This window comes from Triticum urartu, chromosome 3, assembly GCF_003073215.2.
Source record: "Triticum urartu cultivar G1812 chromosome 3, Tu2.1, whole genome shotgun sequence".
NCBI classification, from domain to species: Eukaryota; Viridiplantae; Streptophyta; class Magnoliopsida; order Poales; family Poaceae; genus Triticum; species Triticum urartu.
Genome location: NC_053024.1, coordinates 545215176 through 545221366, shown reverse-complemented (window position 1 = coordinate 545221366; position 6191 = coordinate 545215176). Strand labels below are relative to the sequence as shown.

The 6191-nt window shown below is 42.2% G+C and overlaps 1 long non-coding RNA gene across 4 annotated transcripts; it reads left to right on the top strand.

Annotated features, from left to right (window-relative positions):
* The first annotated feature begins 774 nt into the window (after positions 1-774).
* On the top strand, positions 775-4781 carry LOC125544907. 4 transcript variants are annotated; one of them, XR_007299817.1, is made up of 5 exons: positions 777-1252; positions 2048-2118; positions 2207-2309; positions 2663-3463; positions 4521-4781. It is a non-coding gene; the product is annotated as an uncharacterized LOC125544907 (long non-coding RNA). The 4 variants fall into 4 exon arrangements; XR_007299818.1 differs by lacking the exon at positions 4521-4781 and adding an exon at positions 3563-3989 and having other exon boundaries at positions 775-1252; positions 2207-3463; XR_007299815.1 differs by having other exon boundaries at positions 776-1252; positions 2207-3463.
* Positions 4782-6191: the final 1410 nt, after the last annotated feature.

Here is a 6191-nt window from a genome sequence, read left to right as displayed (position 1 = left end):
TCACAAAAAACTCATTTTGGGCACTCGAATAATGGAAAATGATTTTTTGGTGAAAAGAAAATGAAAACTCCCTTTGACAACATTGTTTACCATTTTTCAAGATGCACCTTTTTGCACAATATGAGATCATTTAAACAAACTATTCCATAAATATTGCCATAACATTGGTCATCTCACTTGAAAAGTTATGAATCTTCATACATGATAGCTTATTTATGAGAACACCTTTTCAAACTAATTGATGTATTCCAAGTTTTTTTATTTTTGCTGATAACTAGGTCACATATAATGACACAATGCGAAGGTTTACATTTTTTTTTGATTTTTTTGAATTTCCTATGCCCGTTTCAAAATGCGATCAAAACGATAAGTATGACCGTTCATAGCTAGGGGTTGAATCTTGCAAAACTTTTGGAGTATCTCTAATGAAATAGATATTTTTATACCTAGAAATGTTTTTTATAAAAATTAAAGAGCAATCTATCAAGCGGCTATACTTTAAAAATTGACTCGTTTCCAGCTAAATTGGACATAAAATGTGGTCTAATAATTTTTAAAAATGATGTGGTGTCATTTTGCAACAAATATTTGGTAGTTCTTTCATAAAAAACAATCATTGTTACTCGAAAAATAGACAATGCTTTTCTTGTGAAAAAACTTAATTTTATTAAATTACGACTAATTTAGATGGTCATAACATCTTTAAAGTGTTTACTGTGTTCTGATTGGTCTATAAGCCTCTCACGTGGATCATGCCTCCAACACCGTTGGATACCGCTGGATTCGACGGCAGCCCTCATCCCCCTCACACTCTCACCCCTCGCCCGTCTCACCCCCTCGTCCAAACCCTAGCTTTCCTCGCGCCGCACCCGAGCCGTGCCTCCTTCCCTCCGCACGCCGCCACAGCTCGCCGCCGACGGCCTCCACTTCTCTCCCACCCGCCTCTCTCCCACCCCAGACGGATCGCCCAACACATCCATCTCTCCTCTCCTGCAACCCCCCTGTCTCTCTCCCCGCACTTCACAGCGACAACAAGCACTCCCAGATCCCTCCGGATGCCGGACTTGGAGGAGTCTGTGCAGCCCAAGCCCGCCGACCCCTCCGCCCCGCCCCCCGCCGCCGGTAGAAGATGGAGGCCCCGAGCTCCCCCTACGCCTCCTCGCCCTAGCCGCGCCCAAGCGCGCGCCCCTCTCCTCCCCGCTGCCCCCGCAGGACCGCCCCGACGCCGACCACGACGCTGCCGAGCCCGAAGGTAACTAACCACACGCATCCCTGTGTTCTCTCCGCGAGCTGAGCTCCGGGTCCGCTCGCGTACGAGCGTGGCCACCGCGGCTGCACGCGCGGATCTGCGAGATCCGGGCCCTGGCGCCCCGCCGCGAGCCTGAGATCTGCGGCCGGCCGCTGTGGTGGCACCTGATTTGTGGTGGCCGGTTCCATGGCAGCGAGCGCTCACAACTGGCCAAGGATCATTCATGCTCAGCCCCTTTGTTTCGCACCTCACATGCCGCTGCGCCCGTTTGACCTCGCTGCAGTGCACGGGGGGATGGCGGTTTGGTTAATATGCTCTGGTTCGTTCGTTGGCTGATTCAGTGCCATTGCCTGCGCTCGAGTAGAGTTTAGTACACTACAGCGCGCCTGATTGTGCACAGCTACACTTATTTACTTTGTTTCAGATGCGTGATTGTAGTTTTTTTTTTGTTATTCCGGAGTAACAAAATTTTCTTTTGTGCTGTGCTGCAGAAGACGTACTCTTGTGTAGTTCAGTTAGAATAATTGCGATCTCTATTATCCAGTATGACCTTATAACAGTTTGGAATGATCTGTTTTGATTTACGAACACTTACTAGCTGTAGTAGTCAGTCCTTAGCTCTGTATGGTGGTCGTTGCTTCGTTGAATTGCTTGGCGTCGCTGTAGCCATAGTAGCCAGTGCTACTGTTTCCACAATCGATGCTTACGGCCACTGCACACAGTCTATTTTAATCCTTAGCATCCACTTCATATTCTTCTAGTACTGATATTCTTCTCTGAATTCATAATTTTTCACAGAGAAGCTGCAACCTGCAGAATGCAAGAAAGGGCTGATGTGTGTTGCGTCCTCGCCATTTCTGGACATCAAGGTTGGGCAGACCTACCAGATGTCCTGCTTCATTCGATTGTTGCTCTGGTGGGCTCCTTCTCTGACCTTCTTGCCTTCGTGGTCTGCAGGTTCTTGTCATCGTCCTATGTGAGCTGCGAATAGCTCATCCATCCCACCAACCCCGATAATTTTTATATATGCTTGCTATGGGTTTCCATTCAAAGCTATAAGGTCGTTAACTGCTATCTTATTCAGTTTTTTTCTTCCCTGTATCTATCAAGCTTAGTCATGTTTACACACAGCTTCAGTAAATGGCATTGTATATGTTTTTCTCAGTAAATGCAAGACATTGTATTCAACACTAATCTCCTAAGTATGCCATGAGCATGTGAATAGCTCAATCCTGTTGTCTTTGTGCTTAGTGCTTACTGTCTAGGTGTTCTCAGTTTACAAAGGGTTTTGGGAGTACTTGCCTGTTGCAAATGGATGGGCCTGTTGTTAGATGCATGAGTCTGACACTCCAGTGATTTCTAACTTAGACACTTGTATTTATGCAACTTTACCAACAATTTTGTTTGCAACAGCATTATGCACATGAGGCAGGACTATACAAGTGAATTGTCGCAGTAAGGTCCTTCCATGGATTTCATGTGGCTCCTTGAGTTGTAAGATGCAGCTCCAACATTGAATATATTTTGAATGTTTCCAAAGATACTCTCTGTTACGTTTACTTCAATATATACATGCATGTTACTGATAGAAGCTGGCTGCAGGAATCTGTACACATATATACTCTCTTGTACAGTGCATTGCTAGATCACTCACTAGGCATTATGTAATACTACTAGGAGATATGGGTGAGGGACTAAAAGGATGATACGCTTCCATGAATTTATTTGTAAGAAGTTTTTCTTGGCTGTGTACAAATCAACCCAAATGAATTTATGTTCTTTTTACTTCCAGAGTTATAGTGCACTCATACTGTCATCACATTGCGTGTTCTTGCTGCATATACCTCTCTATTTGCTTAGGCAGACAACTACTTATGTAATATGCAAACAACAACAACAACACAGCTAGTGATGCTAATTCTACCTCTTGTTACAAAATCAGAATTCCTCTTGTTGCACATGACAACTCTGTTTCCTCTTGTTACAGAATCAGAATTCCTCTGCTTCTTATGCTACTCTGCTAGAACTCTGCTTTTCTACTTGTCATATTGAATATACATGTTCTAAACATTATACAGTACTTTCGTTGTTAACTCCAAACAACTTGGGATCTTCTCTTCTACATGCAGCAACTGGCTTACCAGTACGCCGCCAAGGGGGCATGCCTTGCCCTGGTAGCAAGGAGGGGGCATACCTTGCCCTGCAGACAGCAAGGTGAGACCATCGTGATCCACCCTCCCACTTCCTTCTCGTGATTCCCTAACTGCTCAACATGTTGATCTGTTCTTAACATCTGAAACTTGCTGTCTGCAGGGTGACTAGTGATATTCAGTTTTTGTGTGTGTTTTCTACACACACACACACACACACACACACATGGTCCTTCCTTTTAAATCTCCTCTGCTGCTTACTGACAGAGTACTATGCATGTACAGTAGTTGAGTAGTAGTGTGTAGGTTATGGCTGTAGTGTGCTCTCACGTTGCATAAAATTCTGGTATTGTGTTCATATAGCTAATCTGCTGCTGTTGTGCATAAAATTCCAGGATCTTTGCATGTAAGTTCTGGCTGTAGTGTGCTCTCCCGTTGTACATGCCCCTATCTTTAGTAAGATTAAATTGCTACTATTAATGATGAATGGTTGAGTTTTAAAACTTGAAGCAACACCTACTTTCTGGTCCTGTAGTGTTTAAAACTGATAATTATGATGCATTGGTCGGCCATATGGCCTTGTTTTTTAATGCATATATATATATATATATATGATGTAGTTGATAGGCCTTGATATCAACCTCTCAAGTTTATGTTCCCTGGTGTGTAGGTAACTAGTCATTTTTTGGCAAGCCTGTAATGAATTTATTAGAATTTTGCTCCTATTGCCGTGTACTGTATGAAGCAAAAAGGTCTATATTAGTGAGGATGTAAATGTAGAAGTATAGAAACCATAAATTCAAGCTTCTGCTGTAGCATGCTCAATATATATTGTTATAGAATAGTGTTCTACAAAAGGTTGAAACACCATGGTCTCAGTCATTTCTAGGAAGTAGAAACAGTAAGGCTGACATGCACTTCACTGTTTCATTCGTTTTTTCTAATTTAATTTTCTGGATAGTAAATTTGCGATTGTACGCCCTTTGTGAAAAAATTGCATTTTACGTTTCCATGCCCTATAATGCTGAAGCACCGTTCTCTGATATTCTGCACCACTGAAAGGGTGATATCTTGTATAAATTTGGCTTTTGGTAGGTAATCCTTTTCCCTGCCATGTTCAGGTGCATCACTCTGATGCCGATGAAGGGTGAGATCTTGGTCGACACTATGGAGAAGACCCTGAAGCCTGGTGTGTTCCTCAAATCGGGACTGATAGAAACCGAAGGGCCACTCGAAGCTGTCAAAGGGCACTTGTAGATCTTGTGGTTGTGATTACACTTGTAGAGACTTGTAGAGCTTGTGGCTGTGATTACCATTGTATCTAAGTTATATGATGTAACAGACTTATTTTGGCTGTTATTTGAAGTATTATCTGTGCTTTCTGGTTGTTTTGATTTGAATATTGGTTATTTATTTACCGATGAATTGAAAACATGGACCCACATATTAGAACATGACAATCGGGACCCATTTGAGTAATGGACCCATCTCCTAAAAAATTACGAACCGTTGAGCCAGAAAGGCCTTGACCCGAAAACAAAAAAGGCTGAAATATTAGGCCAGGCCCATGTAGTAGCGCAGAATGACAAAAAAATGATAACTAAAAAGGCTGAATTAATGGGCTCGGCCTATATAGACACTGAATCGGACCGGGCTGAATCTTGTGCCACATCAGCTTGCCACGCTGGATGCCTACGTGGCCTGAGGAGGTTGCTAGTGACCAAAAATTTGGTCGTGGAACCAACAACCTTTTACATATGACAAAGAAGGTCACTAATTTCAGTTTACGAACGCCAGCTTTTGACTTTCTGGTTTTGGTCACAAAAAGACCGTAAATGAAAAACTATGATCTTTCAGAGACCAATAGTGAAGGTCATAAGTTGACATATTTCTTATAGTGTGGGTAATAACTCAGCTCACATTATCTTCAAAAATCTCTGGAGCACTGCATGCAGATTGAGACATAAGATTTTCTATTGGCTGCTACTGCAAGACAGAATCAACACCAGGAATCTTTTGCATAGTCAAAGCATGTTCTTACAAGATTATAATTGTGCCTTATGCTTAGAGGGTACTGAGGAATCTCTTTTCCACCTATTTTGGAACTGTCCTTTCTCTCTTCTATGTTGGGATCATCTGACTCCCAATAAACACAGAGGCATTTTAGCTTATGATGAAATTTTGTGACTGTCAGTCACCTTCCAGAAGAAATTGCTTTGGACATTGTTGTGATGGGATGTTGGCGTATATGATCAGTTAGGAATGACAAGATTTTCAGATCAACTGCTCCACACTTGAACACTTGGAAACACTACCTTAAAGAACGACTCTGGACAGTTCAACTCAGGGCAAAACAGAGGAAAGTAGAGTAACTGATTAGTTGGATAGAACAACACCTATAATTCGAACATGAGTTTATTTCCTAGAACTAGAGTGGGTTAATGCTGTAATATTTGTACTTTATAATTTTTTTCCATGAAATTACCGTAGAACACTTGTAATTGTTCTACGGTCTCAGTTTCAAAAGAAAAAGAATGCTATAGTGCGTTATTTTTTTCACTATTCAGGAACAGTCTAGCACTTCATCATGCTAGCGTCCAGTAGAGATAAGTGATCAGTACTACTGACCATCTACAACTAGCACACCGTGGAAAACTGCACTGTTTTACTTTGCATAGTACTCAAGTTCATTAATCGATCAAGAACTGTATATGGACCTTGAGCTACTCGAGTCCAATACTTCGAAGCCCAATTCATTTTGTACGCGGATTACGGGCTGCTCTAGTCTAGTG